This window comes from Callithrix jacchus, chromosome 11 (genome assembly GCF_049354715.1).
Source record: "Callithrix jacchus isolate 240 chromosome 11, calJac240_pri, whole genome shotgun sequence".
Classification (NCBI taxonomy): Eukaryota; Metazoa; Chordata; class Mammalia; order Primates; family Cebidae; genus Callithrix; species Callithrix jacchus.
The window spans coordinates 10,060,113-10,079,327 of NC_133512.1; the positions used below are offsets into that span (position 1 = coordinate 10,060,113).

The 19,215-nt window shown below is 41.9% G+C and overlaps 1 long non-coding RNA gene and 1 pseudogene across 2 annotated transcripts in view; both read left to right on the plus strand.

Annotated features, from left to right (window-relative positions):
• LOC118143608 (uncharacterized) overlaps positions 1–19,215 on the plus strand; it is a 171,046-nt gene that overhangs the window by 120,796 nt on the left and 31,035 nt on the right. The window lies entirely within an intron of this gene.
• Positions 10,679–10,825, plus strand: LOC118143895 (5S ribosomal RNA; annotated as a pseudogene).

Here is a 19,215-nt window from a genome sequence, read left to right on the forward strand (position 1 = left end):
AATGTTAGCAATTACTATAATTCTCATGATTATTTTCATCTATGTCTACTGTGCAAGAATGAATGATAATGTGGAGTGGAAGCCTGTATTATCAACGGGCAAAGATCACTGCTACCACCATGACCACCACTACTTCTACTAACCTGATAAACATGGCTCAAATACATTTCTAAGTGGACAGAAAAGAGAAAATATTGTACACATCTTTGTGTAGTATGATACAAAACGTGAGAAGTCAGGAAGGAAATACTTATTATGGTTATAAGTAATAATACTTAGCTTTGAGAGGTGGTGATTTTGGTGATTTTATTCTCTTCCTCTGTGATGTCTGTCTGTGTGTTTCGTGTGAATGACCATAAAATAGTTTTTAGAATCTATAACTAAAAATGAATCACATTGCTATTAGAAAAATAAATGTTTGGCACCCCTGTGCTACTGCAGTCCATGACAAAGGCTGACTCGGCAGGGAGCATGTAAAGTAGAGGCCCCTGTGCTGATGATGCCAGCCCCTTTTGGTCTGATGGAGCCTCGGGGTGGGGGTGGGCACAGGTGATGGGAAGGTTGGCATGAAAGCTCACAAGACAATCACCTGGTCATCCCCAGGTGTGTCAGAGACTGCTTCCTGGAAGAGGTGATAGCTGAGCTGAGCACTAATTGTTTAGGATAAAAGAAAGGTGCGCAGACAAAGCCCAGAAGGGAAGGTAGCCCATGGGGCAAGAGCAGCATGGATTAAACTCTGGAAGAGTGACAGACAGGCCCACTCTAGGGACATCAAGGCTCAGTATGAACCTGCACAGAGTACCAGAGGGTGAGGCCAGAAGTGATGAGCAATGAAGCGAGGTGTTATTGTCACTCTGGCGGCCTCTGAAGGATGCTCAGCAGTGAAGCGGCAGGATGCCAGATGCGTTTGTGAAAGCTCAATCTTCAGAGCTTCGCTGGAGTCTAATATAATTTACTCTGTAAAGGAGCATGCCAGCCTACACTGAGAAGGGGTGCCCAAGTGAGGAAGGAGAGCTGGGCAAACCCCGAAGTGGGAATGCTATTTGATTTGCTTGAAAGTTGAGGGCAAATTAGCAAGGAGAATGTGCCAGGTAGAGATGGGATGGGGAGCGCAGCAGGCTGAGGACAGCCTAGAGGAGGGGCACGGGGCTTGAGAGAGTGCAGCTTCTTAGAGGAAGAGTCACCACCATGCAGTGTGGCCTCATGAGCCACAGCTCATGCCCTCATGCCTGATGCCCTCATGAGCCCAGGTAAGAGGTCGAATTGCTTCTATGTATGACGTGCTGGTACCTGAGCACCTCCCTCAGATCTGCCTCTGAGCTCTTCTGGTGTTGGGTACTGCCAGGCGTCACTGTACATCCCAAGACATGCCCTTTGGAGGGAACCACTCTCTCCATTGACTACTCTTGCCATTGAACACTGCCAGGATTCTGCTCTCGAGTCCAGCTCCCCTGGGCACGACCAGCTGGAAACTCCAGCAGGGTTGGAGGAGGCTGGCGGAGGGACCGTACAACCTCACAGGCCACACCAACAGTGTCTCTCATCTGTGTTGTGTACTGCAGACATCAAATGCACATAGCCATCAGGTCAGCATAGGCTGTGTCACTGTCAGGTGCAGCTGATTTGAATCTTATGTCCACTGTCTCCTCGCTATATGAACATATAAACAAGGCATTTAACTTCCAAATCTCAATTCCTCACCCACTGTGAGAATAAAACTTCCTTCATGTAAAATGCACTCAGTACAGTATCTGAATCCCAGGTAGAAAGTAGTTATTATTGTTTAAATATTTGATGGTAACTTTATATCATGACATATTTTGCCAACTAAACATATATTTCTTCTGTGTGTGATACGACTTTTTATCTGAAAAGTGAGTCCCCTTAATTTAAAAGGCTAAGACTACACTCTAAAATCATCAGTTCTATAGCTGTGATTTCCTCCACTGCTTTTTTAGCCCCATGGCCACAAATCCTGTGCCAGTGGTTTCCACTCTCCTGCTACTGAAGGTCCACCCCACATTGCTGACCAACTTCTTCCTGCTGCGGCGGACTGAGGTGGCCCCTGCTCCTCACAGAGGAAGCTGCTCAAAACTAATAACGGAAGGTCATGTTAAATGCCCATGTTCTCCTGTGTGGGGAGCGGCAAGAGGGTTTGCTCAGCCTGTGACATGATTCCTCAAACGTAGCAGCAAGCCCTTCATATGTGGGTCTCAGCAACCCCCCTACTCAGAACCTTGGCCCACGTTTCAATAGCCACGTCTTCCCACTACGAAAGCCAGAGCTCACGTCCTCTCCATAGAAATAATTAGTTAAGTACTATAAAAGTATTTCATGTTGAGGCAGATAAAGACCTCTACCAACCCTAAACCCTGAGAAGATTAGGGTATATTCTCCACTGTATATAATTCAAATAAACAAGCACAAGGGACTACAGTCAAGTTCTGATCTTTTTCTCTGACTACTTCAGTGTGCTTTTTTTTTTGAGACGGAGTTTCGCTCTTGTTACCCAGGCTGGAGTGCAATGGCGCGATCTCAGCTCACGGCAACCTCCGCCTCCTGGGTTCAGGCAATTCTCCTGCCTCAGCCTCCTGAGTAGCTGGGATTACAGGCACGCGCCACCATGCCCAGCTAATTTTTTGTATTTTTAGTAGAGACGGGGTTTCACCATGTTGACCTGGATGGTCTCGATCTCTTGACCTCGTGATCCACCCGCCTCGGCCTCCCAAAGTGCTGGGATTACAGGCTTGAGCCACCGCGCCCGGCCATTTCAGTGTGCTTTTTAAATGTCAAAAATGAAAAATGAGAACACATGGACACAGAAAGGGGAGTACTAAACACTGGGGTCTATTGGGGGGAAAAGGGGAGGGCCAGTGGGAGGGGGAGGTGGGGAGGGATAGCCTGGGGAGAAATGCCAAATGTGGGTGAAGGGGAGAAGGAAAGAAAAGCACACTGCCATGTGTGTTCCTACGCAACTGTCTTGCATGCTCTGCTCATGTACCCCAAAACCTAAAATCCAATAAAAAATTAAAAAAAAAAAAACCTGTTAATAAGCAAGTTTAGTTTTTTGAATTTATTTATTGTCACCGTTGATATATTTGGCTTTATTTATATCATCTTTGTTTTTTTCTTGCATCATGATTTTTCTTTTTCTTTTTCTTTTTTTTTTTCCCCTACTCCTGTGATTCCACTGGATTAATCAAGTTTACTTTATTCTCCTTTGACCACCTGCCGGTTTGGAATGTATTCATTCCATTTGTAGTCTTCTAGCGGTTACTGTTTGCAGTGACTTCTGACACCAAATGCACAGAGTCAGGCCATACTTCATAGGTTCAGGGCACAGTCCTTTGCAAGGCTGGCCTCCCTTTAGACACCAGTCACAAGTTTGGGTTTCCCAGGCTATGTGTACTTCCAACCAACTTGCTGCAATTTGGAGGGTTCTTTTACGGACTCAAAATCTATAACCCACCGGAATGACCCACAAAACACAAGGAAGCACTATACTTCCAATTAGCATTTTATTATAGAAAATAAAAGGGAATACAAATCCAGATCAACCAAAAGAAAAGAACTTCCCGCATGGGAGGCTTCTGTGTCTTCAGGGAAACATCATCCTCCCAGCACATTCGTGGGTGACAGTAAGAGCAGTGCTAGGGAAGCTCAGCTGAGCTCTGGTGTCGGTGCTTTTCAGTGGGGCATCACTACATAGGCGGAACTGACTGAGTCACTGGCTGTGGGATTAAGCTTGAGCTCTAGCTTCCCTTTCTTCTCCGGAGGTTGGACTGAGATCACTGTGGCTCAAAGCCCTAACGCTTTAATACGGCTGGTCTTTCTGTCATGGCCACCCCCCATCCTGAGTCATCTCATCAACCTTAGCTATCTTGGGGCACACCATGAGTCACCTGAACATAAACTCCACCCTAAATAACAAATACCCTTTCTCATTTGGGAACTTCTGAGGGTTTAGAGGCTCCCTTGCAGGAACCCAGGGAAGAATTCTGTATTATACACCATTATTTTTTTTTCTGATTGAAAATGAGTTTAATTTCATCTGGCTTTGTTTACAAGTCTTCTTTTCCACCTTATTCCATGTATATAGTATCACAAAAAATACTTAGGTCAAGATTTTCTCTTTCTCTCTTTTTTTTGCTTTTTTTTTGAGATGGAGTCTCACTTTGTCACCCAGGCTGCAGTGCAGTGGTGCGATCTCAGCTCACTGCAGCCTCCACCTCCTGGGTTCATGTGGATCTCCTGCCTCAGCTTTCCGAGTCTCTGGGATTACAGGCACCTGCCAGCACACCTGGCTAATTTTTTGTTGTTGTATTTTTAACAGAGATAGGATTTCACCATGTAGGCCAGGCTGGTCTCAAACTCCTGACCTCAAGTGATTTGCCCACCTCTGTCTCCCAAACTGCTGGGATTACAGGCGTGAGCCACCGCACCCGCCTAGGTTGAAATTTTTTTCTTTGGTATAGTGTTTGTTCCCCTTTGCTCCCCCTAAAGTAGAAATGCATCACATTCAGTAATCGGCAGCCGATTTTAGACACTCAGGGTTTTAAATTTTTAATGAGCTTCTCAAGTGTGGAGAAACAAACAGCTGTTGCTCGATGGTAGCATCTCTGTGTTTGAACAGCTTTATTGAGGTACAATTGACTATAATAAACTGGATATGTTTGACTGTACATCTTACACATCTTGATGAGTATATCTCTGTGAAATCATCACCATAGTCAAAATAATCAGTACGCTCACCCTTCCTAAAACTGTCATTTCTTCTTTTATTTATTTTTGGTTGATATATAATAATTGTACATATTTATAGGAGACAGAATATTTCAACAGATGTATACAATATGTAATGATCAAATCATGATAAATAGCATATCTGTCACCTCAGATATTTATTATTTCTTAGTATCCTGAACATTCAAAATCTTCTCTTATAGCTTTTAGAAAATATACAATAAATTATTGTTAATCCTATTTCTCCTACAATGATATAGAACACTAGAACATATTCCTCTATCCAGCTGGAATTTTGTATCATTAACCAGCCTCTCCCTATCTTCTCCTCCCCTGCCTCCTTCAGACCTCTAATAACCACGGTTCTACTCCCTACTCCTGTGAGCTCAATTTTTCTTAGTTCCCACTTTTGAATGAGAATATGCAGTACTTGTCTTTCTTTGCCTGACTTCTTTCACTTAACATAATATCCTCCAGTTTCATTCAAGTTTTCAGGAATTACAGTATGTCAACGTACCTCACTGCTGAAGAGTATTCCATTGTATATATGTACTACATTTTCTTTATCTGTTCATCTGTTGACAGGCATTGAGGTTGACTCCATATCTTGGCTATTCTGAATAGTACTGTGATAAATATGGGGGTTCATGTATCTCTTTGACATACTAATTTATCTTTCCTTTTGAGAAATGCCCAGTAGTGGAATTGCTGTATTTTATGTTAGTTCTGATTTTAGTCTTGTGAGAAACCTTCATACTGTTTCCACAATGACTGTATTGATTAACATTTCCATCAATACTGTATAAGACTTCGCTTTTCTCCACATCCTCACCAGCATTGTTATTTATTTATTTATCTGCCTTTTTGATAATAGCCTTTTAACTAGAGTGAGATAATATCTCATTGTGGTTTTTATTTACACTTCCCTAATGATTAGAGATGTTAAGCATTTTTTCCATATTTGTGGCCATTTGTATGCTTTCTTTTAAGAGATGTCTACCCAGATCCTACGTCTGTTTTAAAATCAGATTATTTGGTTTTTGTTTTTTTGCTGTTGAGTTACTTGAGTTTCTTGTATATTCTGGATATTTGCCACTTGTCAGATTAATAGTTTGTAAATATTTTCTCCCATTCGATAGGTCGTCTCTTTGCTCTTTTGATTGTTTCCTTTGCTGCACAGACGGTTTCGAGTTTGATACATTCCCACTTGTCTATTTTTGGTTTGGTTTCTTTGTACTGCATTTTACATTATTTTGATAGCTCTATTTTCCATATTACTAATTCTTTCTTTAAAAGTGTCTAATCTGGAGTTTAAAATCAACTGCTAAATTTTTCTTTTCAACAACCAGAATTTTCTTTGCTAGAATGTCTGTTGTTTGTTTTTTTCTTTTTCAAAAAACTAACCTGTTCTTATTCCACTCCTTATGGTAGAATATATTTGATTCTTTGTTAATATTGCTCTATTCTTTCATTATAGTTTCTTTTTTATATCTTTAATTTAAAATTATTTTCTATTCTCTTCAAATTTTTTATTATCAGCCTAGAATGTTAATTCTCCCATTTGCTTTCTGTGTCATGTCTCCCTAATAACCATGTTTTCTTATATGGTTTATAGTATTTTATTGGAGTCTGACTTTTGTGGAGATTGCAGTTCCTGTGAGAATTCCATTTGTCTTTGGTAACATCTATATAAAAGGACTTATTTAGTTGGGTCTCAAGAATTTCATCAGTTTATTTATTAATTTCTCACATAAATTCCCCACTAAGGGAAGAATAAATATAGACTCCTATCCTCAGCACAGATTTATAGTCTCTATTTCTTAAAAATGACAACTCTTGTTTTTCAAGTCTTGTGGGTGGAGTGTCTTTTACCCCCTTTCATAAATGCGGCAGGTGTTGAGGCTCAGTGCAGAGAAGCTAAATTCCAGCTTCTGACCTCCGGGTGGAAGTTTGGCTTCTGTCCTTGACCAGTCCCTTTTGTCTGAGACCTCAGGTCCTGGATGATGCTTTGGCACCAACTTGGACTGCCCAAGGGCTTACTTTGCCTCTTTCAATGTCATATAGAAATTTATTTTCCACCTTTCAATCAGGAAACATGTTAACTCTTTAGAGTGGAATATATTTTATTCCTCATTTCTATTTATGTAGGGGGAGGACCTTTTGATATGTGGCAGTCAGCCATTTTGCCAGTAATCCTCAAAAGATCTGCTTGTGTCCCTGCCTCGATGACAGCTAGAAACACATGTAGGTGGGGCTGCTGGATCTGGTTTTGCAAATTCTTAAAGTGTTTTGGCACAGAAAAACTCAGCACATCTCAATTAAACTTAAAGTGTACCTCTCTTGGAAGTATATCTGCTAATAGCTTGTTTCTATCTAAATGGGATATATTATAGTTTCCTAAAATCTCCTCAAAATATATGTAAAAGTACATTTGACAAAGACAGCATGAAAGAGAGCAGAATATGTGCGTATGTGTACCATTTACTCTCATTATTAATGAATTCCATATTTTCAAATCCATCTGCTCTTTAAAATGTATTTCTAACTCCCAAGTCAATACTGTGTACATTCATGGGCATTCACACGTGTGCACAGAGTGGCAATAACTCAGATAGCCTGATGGGCATGATTTCATCTGAGAGTGAACAAGGCAACACTTTACCTTCTTATTTCAGTTCTTATATTTTAAACAAGTGTCCTTTTGGCTATCAGTTTTGTGACACGTTTTTTTGCATTTTTGAGCTTTTTCCTCATGACTTCACTGTTTAAAATGTCCCCCAAACACGGGACTAAAGTGCTGTTTGGTGATCCTAATGAATCAACAGTATATGTTAGATGAGATGCCATTAAACAGAAACATACTTAAAATAAAGCTATGGATCGACCTGTTGGTGAAAATATTATGACCAGAGGTTCACAAGCCCTAACTTTGTATTTCTCCCAGGAAATACAGAATTAGCTCAATGTTTGCTAATTCGGCATTTGCAGTGATGTCATAGAGCATAACCACTGCAGTTGATAGAATTTAACTGTGTACATTCACACAAAATGAGAGCAGGAAGAGAAAAGAGAGCGGTCGAATGGTTATATGTTTCCACACTTTTTTCTTCGAATTTTTATTGTTTTTGATTCCCTCAAGAAAAGGGAGAGGAAGGAAGGGAGGAGGGGAGGAAGGGAAGGAGGAAGGAAGGAGGGAAGGAGGGAGGGAGGGAGGAAAGGAAAGAAAGAAGGAAGGAAGGAAGGAAGGAAGGAAGGAAGGAAGGAAGGAAGGGAGGGAGGGAGGGAGGGAGGGAGGGAGGGAGGGAGGGAGGGAGGGAAGGAAGGAGGGAGAGAGGGAGGAAAGGAAGGAAAGAAAGAAAGAAAAGAAGAAAGGAAGGAAGAAAGTGAAAGAGAAAGAGAGGAAGGGAGGAAGGGAAGGAAGGAAGGAAGAGAAAGAAAGAAAGAGAAAGAAGGAAACAGAAAGAAAGAGAGGAAGGAAGGAAAGAAGGAAGAAAGGAGGGAAGGAGGGAAGGAAAAGAAAGAAAGAAGACAAATGGGAGAGAAAGTTAAGTTAAATCACTAAATAATACACTTTGATGATTCTACTTAGAAGGGAATTTCAGGCCTCACATCCCTTCCAGTTGAGAAGTTTTAATTCACACCAATCTCAATTCCCTTCCTTCTATTGACATAGATTTCCTTTAGGGGTCACAAAGAGCAAGGTCTTTCAGTAGTACATGAAAAATCCTTTGGATTACCTTCTCTGTAACTCATTCCTAGAGTGTTGGGTGATGACAGTATTTATTAGATTATTATAAACTTTTTAAAACATTTTCTGAAAGATGCATATGTGAGCTCTTTTAGTTTGTGAAACATTCTTTCTCTTGTTTCAGCTATTATTTTTCAGAGGGAAGTTTCATTAACATTACTTACTGTTTTTCAAACTAAGTAACAGCTTGTACTGGGACAATAATTAAAATTCTTGCTTAATAATCATTCATGGATAAGCATCCAGGGCTAGCTAGGAAAGAGAGATAAAGAAAATGAGACAGAAGGAGAGATATAGAGACAGAAAAAGGGGGAAGAGAGAGAGAGGGAGTAGTGGAGGGAGGAAGACACCACCCCAGAGCTCACATTTAGCCCGACCTCAGGACCTGCAAGGCTGTGAATAGTGTTCTATATTAAGCCTACCAGATATTTCAAGTAGTTCTGAAATTGGAAAGCAATGTTTTTCCATGAATTCCCTATAATAATTTTTCCTAAGGCAACTCTAATAAAAATATTCCCTTTTGATTCTGTTTGTCCAAGTCTAGAGTGAGCCACTGATGCCCTCCCTTAGAAGGTTGGAGAAGACTGCCCAGCAGGACAGTCCTAGTCTAGCCAAACCCAGACTTCCCTGACTTCAATCCATGTTGTGTGTGTGGGCACCAGGGACAAAGTCCCTCTGATGAGAGCAATGGTGAGCCAGGATTGCTTTCCCACAAAATGCAATGAGCTCCCAGGACTTCAACCTCATACAACTGATGAATTTCCCTGGGACTTCCATCCTCCCAGAGGGAACTCATGATGTCACCATCACTGAAAGTCTTCTTCACCCCATGTCACAATGGTAAGCACATCTATTGGCACCACCCAAAATTCCCTACCCCAGTCTATTCTAGGACCATAAACAGATAAGCTGCTTCTCAGATATAAGTTTCTTTTGTTTGTTTTTTTCAGAAATTAAAAGCTTAGATTGAGAGTATCCTGAACTGCAGTCTTAGAATTGCCAGAATGCACATGGGTGCTTTTGGATTGAACCTCTCCTATGTTCTGGGAAAAGTTGCTTCTGTAACTACCTGTCCTCACACCAGCCAGCCCTACCTTTCCCCACACCCCATACAAGGGGAAGGAGTATATGTTCTTCATCTTGCTTATGGAAACTGAGGGAGGGTAGCAAAAAAACATTGGTGAAGCCAGTTGAAGAGGTGATATCATGGTAAAAATAACAGGGTAATAGCTTCTTCCAGGCAATGGCAAGAACATCGTGAATCAGAAAGGATGAAACCAAAATATGATCAGGGGGGCTTCTGGGTTGTTGCAAATGACAGGCTGGAGGAGAGCAGACTCCAAGAACTAGAAACTTAGGAGCACATAGAAGGAATCAGACATTTGTAAATATCTGATTCAAAAGAGAAAATTGTAGGAAGTTGAAGACCAATGGTTTCAGTAGTGTAGACAAAGCCAGTGGCTGCTCTCTTTAAATGTTGTGATGATTCTGATTTAAATCAGATCACATCATGGTCCTACCTAAACTCTGTAAGGTTTTCACTTGGAGGAGAATCTAAGCATCTTATCAATCTCATCTCCCTCTTGAGACTCCAGCCACATTGGCTCCATTCTGTTCCCAGAACACGCCCAACTCTTTGCCTTTTCAGAGCCTTTCTGCCATGGTTGTCTCCTTCCGGGATGCTTTCCAACCAGCTCTCTGCATGGCTCACTCCTTCTCATGCTTCAGCTTGGCATCCTGTGCCACCCTGTGACACTATGGCATGGGCCTTCCTTACTCCAATCACCACAACCTCTTACTTTCTTAACCTCTGACATTACTGTTTACTTCCTCACTGTCACTTCTTGCAACTGAATATTGTTTTATTTATGCAATTCTTAAGTCTGAATGGCTTATTACTGTATCTCCACTGCCTGATAAATAGTAGAAAATCAATGAATTTTTCTGAATGAATAAATGATGAGTGGGGGATGAAAACAGTGAATTAATGTATACCTCCAGGCTGGTGTAAAAAGTAGGAGTATGCTGAATTTCTGAATTGGAACCAAAGACTATAACATATTATTTAAGCACCAAGAAGTTTAAAATATTTCAGAAAAAAACATTATGTGATACCCTAGAAAACAAGAGCATCAGGGTATGTTTCACTTTGACTTCTATTTATTTTTACTTTAAAAGATTACTTCACTCTATGGCCATACCACCCTGACCGTGCCTGATCTCGTCTGATCTCGGAAGCTTAAGCAGGATCGGGCCTGATTAGTGCTTGGATGGGAGACCGTCTGATTAGTACTTGGATGGGAGACCACCTGAGAATACCAGGTGCTGTAGGCTTTGGAAAAAAAAAAAAAAGATTTCTTCAGAAAGCCACAAAATTACCATTTACCTAGATGCATCATCACTGAGGGTTGAACTTCTTTTCCTATGAACATTGCATGTGAATATTGACTTAAGTGATTTTTTCAGCAGCAAATGTCTGATGACCTCGTAGGAAGACCTCTCTGAGCAAAGAAGCCATTATGAATATGAGTCATGCACCATAACCACTCTCCAGGGGCACATCATGGTGCATGCATCAAGGCTCCACGTGGCTCCACGGTGCTAGGTGCTGGCCTCCTCCTAACTTGAGTGAAGAGTGAAAACAGGAGCCTGTGTAGTAGAGTAAAATGTTCCCTTGCCAATTCAAGCTCACAAAACCTTGCACGTTTGTTTCTTTTGGCCATTACCTTTTAAAGAATTGTCTTCAGAAAAAGTGCGGTTTGTTTGTTTGCGACAGAGTCCTGCCCAGGTTGGAGTGCAGTGGCGCGATCTCATCTCACTGAGATCACCTGCACTTTCCAAGTTCAAGCAATTCTCTTTCCTCAGCCTCCTGAGTAGCTGAGATTATAAACATGTGCCACCATGTCAGGCCAAGTTTTGTATTTTTAGTAGAGATGAGGTTACATCATGTTGGCCAGGCTGGTCTCGAACTCCTGGCCACAAGTGATCTGCCCACCTTGGCCTTCCAAAGTGATGGAATTACAGCCACCATGCCTGGTCTAGAAAAAGTATGTTTCTTTAAAATTAGTTTTGACTTCTAATTATTTGTATTTTAAGTCAAAAGGCTAAGACATTTTGGCCTCTATGACAGATTTCTGAAAGTATTTCCTTGACTTTAATTAATTAGTTTCAAAATAAAGGCATTTCTAGCCAGTTCACACAAGTTATAAAACAGACATTGGTATTAAAAATATAATACATTTATTATAATACAATATATACAATCATCTTTTTTAAAACCACAGACATTGATATCTATGGAGGGAAAAAGGTGCCAGCTGGCATGGGCCATCCGATGCTGCTGACCCTATGCCATTGTCTTTTCTGGAACCTAAATGCTGACATGTGTATAAATAATCACAAATGTGTGTCTTCCAGGTGAGGAAAATCTGTTTGAAACAAAGTATATGCATCAGGGCAAAGGAATATGGGTGTGTATATAGAAATCATTTCTGTAGACCAATAGGACGAACATTAGTCAATGAACGGAGAATTTACCAATGTCACTAACTTTAATCGGATCCCCGCAGTAGTTATGGTAAAGTGGGTGGGTTAAGTGCACTAACGGAATCTTTAAATTACTTATTTCATCCAACAGCACCCAGATATCTTATAAACCCAATTACATAACTATGAAGCCAGTTATATAGAAACTGAGGGAGGGTAGCAAAGAAATATTGGTGAAGGCCGGGCACAGTGGCTCAAGCCTGTAATCCCAGCACTTTGGGAGGCTGAGGCGGGCCGATCACCAGGTCAAGAGATTGAGATCATCCTGGCCAACAGGGTGAAACCCCGTCTCTACTAAAAATACAAAAGTTAGCTGGGTGTGGTGGCGTGTGCCTGTAGTCCCAGCTACTGGGGAGGCTGAGGCAGGAGAATTGTTTGAACCCGGGAGGCGGAGGCTGCAGTGAGCAGAGATTGTGCCACTGCACTCCAGCCTGGCGCCTGGCAACAGAGCGAGATTCTGTCTCAAAAAAAAAAAAAAAGAAATATTGGTGAAGCCAGTTGAAAAGTGGATAGCATGAAAAAATGATGTTTACATATAATATATATACATATATATACTTGTATATGTGTATATATATATACATATATATATATAACATATATTCTTAAATCTGTCTTTTGGAACTTTCTTTTTTTTTTTTTGAGACGGAGTTTCGCTCTTGTTACCCAGGCTGGAGTGCAATGGCGCGATCTCGGCTCACTGCAACCTCCGCTTCCTGGGTTCAGGCAATTCTCCTGCCTCAGCCTCCTCAGTAGCTGGGATTACAGGCACGTGCCACCATGCCCAGCTAATTTTTTGTATTTTTAGTAGAGACGGGGTTTCACCATGTTGACCAGGATGGTCTCGATCCCTTGACCTCGTGATCCACCCACCTTGGCCTCCCAAAGTGCTGGGATTACAGGCTTGAGCCACCGCTCCTGGCCGGAACTTTCTTATAATATAGGAACTTCTCTTAAAAGATACAAACTATTTTTTTTAACTCCTTAAAATATTGCTCGTCAAAGCAAACTGTTTGGAATTTAAATTTCCACCAAACACAACAAAAGAAAACTGATGAATCTGATCTAATTTATTTCGATTTAAGGAGCAAAGAAAAAAAGGATGGTTTTTGCAGCTTCCTCAGAAGCTTTTTTCCACGAAATATCCGTAAGACGCTTTCCCACAACATGTTAGTCTCCATTACTATCAGGCACTTGGCCAAGATGTATTTAGTTTGGCAGCCTGCCAGGTTAAGTTCATCAGGTCATGGTGGTACCAAACTTGACAGAAAGCACAGCAAACGAAAGGGCATTTTCAAATTACTATTTTCATATCAAAAATAGAAGACCAAAAGTCCCTCTTGTGAAAAGAAAAACTTTACCATCATTCTTTGCATTCCTCTGTGATGGCAAATCCAGGCATCCTGCCTTTCCTTACACCTCCCAAACGCAGGGGAAGGAAATCTTTCTTGTGGTCACAAAAAGGATCCCTGACCTGGAGGACAACAGTTACTGTAAAATCACAGTGGCTTGTCCAGTAGGGCTCCACGGCATCTCTATTCACTGTGTCCCCTCTCCACCCGGAGCCTCGGCTTGCTTTTGACTTGAGGGATACCCCTGAAACTCCTTCTCTGCACCTACAGCATTATCTTTTCTGCATAATGCTACCTTCCAGGCAACAGAAAGTTGAAACCTGTTGCCTTCTTTCAAAAGGGATGAGGTCGAGGAGGCTTTCCCTGCCTCTTCTCAAGCTCCCTTTTAGATAAGCCGTTGTCAGTAGGTGGCTCACTACCATTCCTTCTGAGAGTCCCAGCAATGGGGGAAGAGTCCCTGAGGTGTACAACATCCATGAGAAGTGGCCAAAGAAAAGAGCCACCTGCTTGATCGTGGGTTTCTGAGACGAGTAGCAAGTATGGTAACCTCAGCACATAAACATTGCCCAGCACTTAAGATGTGCTGCGTAAATAATTTATGAATTGAAACTGTTTAACTGGCTAAAATGAATTATTAAGTTGCTACAGCCCTGACATGGATATCTGCTGCAGTCAGTTGCAGTATTGTTTATAATAGTTCACTTCCACTTTTCCTGTAAGAAGATCATATATCACCACCACTGTTTCAGAGTAACATGCTTGTGTGAGCAGATATAACATATCCCATCCCAAGTTTCCATCAGCTTTTTTGCCCTTTTCCCTCTAACATAAAAGGGATATACCCCAAATAGGGGCTGAGTCTTTAGCATTGCTCCTAGAAAGAAAAGACATATGGAGGAAAGCCACAACAGCCCACTGAGAGCAGTCAACAGGTAATGTGAGCAAGAAATCAGTACTGCTGTTCCTTGATATCTGGGGGGACTGGTTCAGAGACCCCCAATGGATACCAAAATCTATGGATGTTCAAATCCATATATACATAAAATAATTTAAAGTATACAGGCATACATAGGTTAAAACACATACTATACCAAGAAATGTACCTATATCAAGAAATGCCCCCATTGGGTTACTGGTCCCAAATGTGTTCATATCCACCACATGGTATAGTATTTGTATATAACCTGTGTACTGCTGCATACTTTAAATTATTTCTAGATTACTCATAATACCTAATGCAATGTAAATACTATGTAAATAAATAGTTGTTATACTGTATTATTTAGGGAATAGTGACAAGAAAAATGTCTGTACGTGTTCAGTACAGACAAAACCATCCATTTTTGTGCCCTGAATATTTTCAATTTGTGGCTGGTTGAATACATGGATGCAGAATTAATGGAAACTAAGGTCTGACTGTATTTGTTTTATCAGCCACTGAGACTCTGGGGTTGCTACTGCAGCAAAGCTAACCTGTACATCTGCTACATCTACACTATCATTTAGGAGAGCATCCAAGGATATGACAAAATATTTACACCAAATAAATATGACATTCTCAGTACCACAAAATTAGAAAATTCAAAGGTAGCTGTTAAGACTCCAGGTTCTAGAGTCAGATCTGGGTTGAAAACTAACTGCTGTTTACTATTTCTGTGAACTACAGTAAATGATATCTGATTTCTCATCTGTACAATGTGGATATGAATAGTAGAGATGTAGTAGAATTATTGAGAATTAGAGAGATGACATATATAAAAAGAGCTTAGGTTGACAAGCTTGCACAATTAGCAGTGGTGTCATTGCTGCACTCTTTGGGAAATAGGTTCCAAAGGTCAGTATAAATGAGCAGGGTATTTATTGGGGGAAGACACTCAAGAGCAGCAGCTGTAAGGCAATGAGAACAGAAGGACTAAGCAGAGGAAGGTGAACTGCAGTGGAATTGCAACAAGGCCTCAGATAGTTCCACAGAGGGCTCTGGGATGGCTCTTCATAAATGTCCCAGATTGAAGTAAGGGGGCTGGACTTTGTACTTTCACATCCAATCAGTTAAAAGTAGCTGTCTCAAGGGAGGGAATTAATAGCCTTGGATAAAACTGTACTCTCAACCAAGGGCCTTTTCTGGAGAAGGACTCAGCCATGAGCCAGTAGCAGGTAACATCCAGCAGCTGGAGGAAGAAGTGTCTCCATCCTGGAGAAAGTCCATGTCGGGATGAGCCCCAGCATCCGACATGGCCCACCCCTGTGTGACCTGGATGCATTTTCTTCAGATGCCAAGTTTACCCCAACTGGATAAAGCCCCTCTAGAATCCTTGATGACCTCTTTCCTTGGGAAAATTGCACAAGAAAGATGAATGGGGATGATTCTTTTCTTGGGGAAATTGCATGAGAAAGATGAATGGGAAAGATTAGTGGGATGCATAAACTACTACCTGGCTGCAAGCCCATTATCTTCCTCCTCTGTGTCAGTTCTAGATTCCCTTTGCTCATGGCTAGCACCTTTTCTAGTCTAGGTGGCTTACCTGGATATTTCCCAACTCTCAGGCCATGATTGCTACACATGTTCACTGAAAAAAATGGGCAGGAGGATATCAAGAAATGTTCCCAATGGGTCATGTTGGCGCCATGTCTACCTCTACTAGGTAACAGTAGCTCTTTCCCCACCTAATGATTGGGCTGACATCCCCCAGCCAGGACGCCAACTCCCTCCTTTGCCTGCTGGTCTTTTGACGCAGGGGTCCACAGTGATTGAACAACAGCTAAAGCTTAACGTTCAATATCCCCTGGTGAATATGTTTCTGTTTCAGAATCACAACTTAGAAACCCACGGATCCGTGTTGCACTGATAAGAAGCCTTTAGGAATTTCCCTTCGGCTGTTTTAAAATGAGTTTGAGAATTCTTTGATATGCCTCCTTTCAAAAGCTGGTCCTAATTTTTCCTCCCTTTGCATGTGGACCAGACTTGGGACTCTCTTCTAACAAATAGGTGTTGTGGAAGTGCAGCCAAGGATAGGTCACTAACATGGTAGCTTGTGCTTGGCATGCTCTCACTCCCTACTGAATTGTCTTCTCTGTGGGAAACCAGCTTCCATGTCATGAGGATGCTCAACCAGCCACTCGCTTTTGAGTGTCAAATTTTACCAATGTCTTTTATTATTTCAAGGTCCTGTCATCACTGTTGCTAGCAGTTCTGAAATAGCACCTCCTACTGGCACTTCTTAATGATGCTGTGCCAATCTCACCAGCACATTCCTCATTGTTTTGGGAAATAAGGGTTTCCAGGTCCTCCTGAAGAATAGCAGATGGCTGGATTTTTTGGCCCCATTCTAGAACATTCATGTCTCTGAGATTTTTTAGGCTTTTGTACATGTGTATAACAAAAAGATTGTGGCATTTCTACTTCATTTGGTGTGGACCATTGCTTTCTGCAAGCCTCAGAGGACATCGCAGTAATGTATTAGAACTGCCTCCAAGGGTCCTGCCAGGGCAGAGCTCCTAGGTCACAGGAGAAGGCTTCCATATTAAGAAGCCTTCATATTTTTTTATTTTTATTTTTTTAAGAGAAAAAGCATACAAATTTTTTAATGTAGAGGGCTGGGGACCACAGAATGATTACTCCAAACCCTTGGTGGGGTACAGAAGCTTATATACCCTTTCTCAGAGGCAAAAGAGGAGATGGGTAATGTATACAATTATTTGAGGAACAGTGAATGATTATAAATGAGAAGGAATGAAGCAGGGAGACAGAAATTAACTTATAAATGATTCTCTTTGAAATCTGAATGAGACAGAGGCCAGCTTTATCTTGTGGAAAAGTCCATCCAGGTGTGGTTGCATTCCTCAGTCTTCTTTTCTGCAGCAGATAATGAGGTAACAGAAAGCAATTGTGCTTTTTTTTTTTTTTGAATTGTGCTTTTTTTTTTTTAAGAAACGCTCATCTTGCCCAGATTTATGCTATACTCCTTTAAGCTAGCACCCTCAGATCCAGCTCCTACATGCTCTCCAGCCTCCTGCGGGGAATGTGGACTAGACTTGCAGCCCTCTAGGGCTCTAACCCCTTCCTCCTTTAGCAGATCCAGCATTTCCCCACATTGTGATGTGAGCCCAGTGATTGGTCTGGTGGCAGGAAGGGAGGTAGGGGCAGGGGACAGACTCTAAGGAAAGGAAGCATGGTATTTTAGGCAAAGTCCTCTACATGACCTCAAGTAAGGGGAAGGTCCAGACTTTCACGGGAGGAATGGCCATCTCTGCAGGCCCAGAGTGTCAGGAGACTCTGAAGGAACTCAATACTTTGAATGTATCAACTTGAACATGCCATCCTGAATTTTAGGGTCCTGTTCCTTCCTTATAAGGGCTCTACCCTGAATGTAGCTGAATTGCTAAGGTTAAGAAGTCAGTCTCCTCTGGAGGTCTGCCACTCTTTTAACTAAGCCCTGAAACTGATTCTGGGCTTTTTCTGCCCTTTGTCTGAAGAAGATGAGAGTCTTTAATAGGCTGCCAGTGAGGTGAGGCCCTGTGGTTTTCACATTTCACTTTAAATTGGTGATTAATCACTGCCAGGCTTTCACTGTCTTTTCCCAAGATAATATCCACTGGGCCCCATAGTCCTCATAGCTACTAGTTTACTTGAACTTCTGAGGTTCCTGCCAGTGTATGTCTTTCCCATCCCAATTCACAACGGCAACAGTTTAAACAACTGCCTCTCCCCACTGCACCCCAGAGGCACTCAGTACTCCATTCACCCCTAGAGATAGGGTCTCTATTGCTGGCCAGCTGGTGGTTTGATCCAGCTCCAAAACTCTATTTTGAAACACACTCCCTAGGCCCCTGCCAACAACTGTACTAACAAAAACAACAACAGATATGTCTGCCCAGAACTTGTGAACATGGCCTTAGTTGCAAAAAAGGTCTTGCCAAGGTCATTAATTTAAGAGTCTTGAGATGAGATCATCCTGGATTACCTATGTGGGCCCAAAATTCATCAACAAGTGTCCTTTTACGAAACACACAGAGGAGAAGATGGTGTGAAGACAGGAGCGGATTTGGAGTGATGTGTCTGCAAGGCAAGCAGGGAAGGCCAATAATTGCTGACAAACATCAGAAGTTAGAAAAGAGGTCAACAAGGGATCCTGCCTCAGAGCCTCTGAGAGAAATGGACCCTGACAACACCTTGACTCCAGACTTCTGGCCTTCTGCATTTATAAGCGAATATGTTTCTGTTTGTAGTAATGCCACCCAGTTTGTAGTAATTTGTTATTGCTGCCCCTGGAAATTTTCACACCCAGAAAATTCCTCTGTAAGACAGAGATTCGTAGGCAAATGAAAACAGGACTAGGCTGAGGGATAAGGTGAACTCCAATGCCTTAGCAACATTGGCCTCAATTCATTCCATGGAAATCTGAAGCTAATAAACCTCTTCAAAGATGTCTGAAGTGTGGAAAGAAGGCTGAAATGTTTTATCTCTGTATGAAACTTTCATTCTCTATATTGCACGCAGCAACCCTCGAAGAGATGATACATCATAGGACAAAGTTGCTGCTTTCACCGGATGGCAATTCCAAAGTAGAGACTAAATTGTGAGCAGTCAGCCGGCAACATCTCCACCAGCTGGGGAACTGAAGGTGTCGATCCAAAGCAGGAATGTGGGTGGCACTTCACCACCGCCACAGCTGGAGGCTGTGATGAGCGCCATCAGAGGAAGAACCATCTCTGAGATGGAGACTGTGGTGAATGGTTCAACCAGAGCATATCTTGGGGAGCTGCTTTTACAAAACCAGGTGTTTTCACAAGTGAATCCTTTTCTTCCTCTGCCGACAGGTAGCAGGC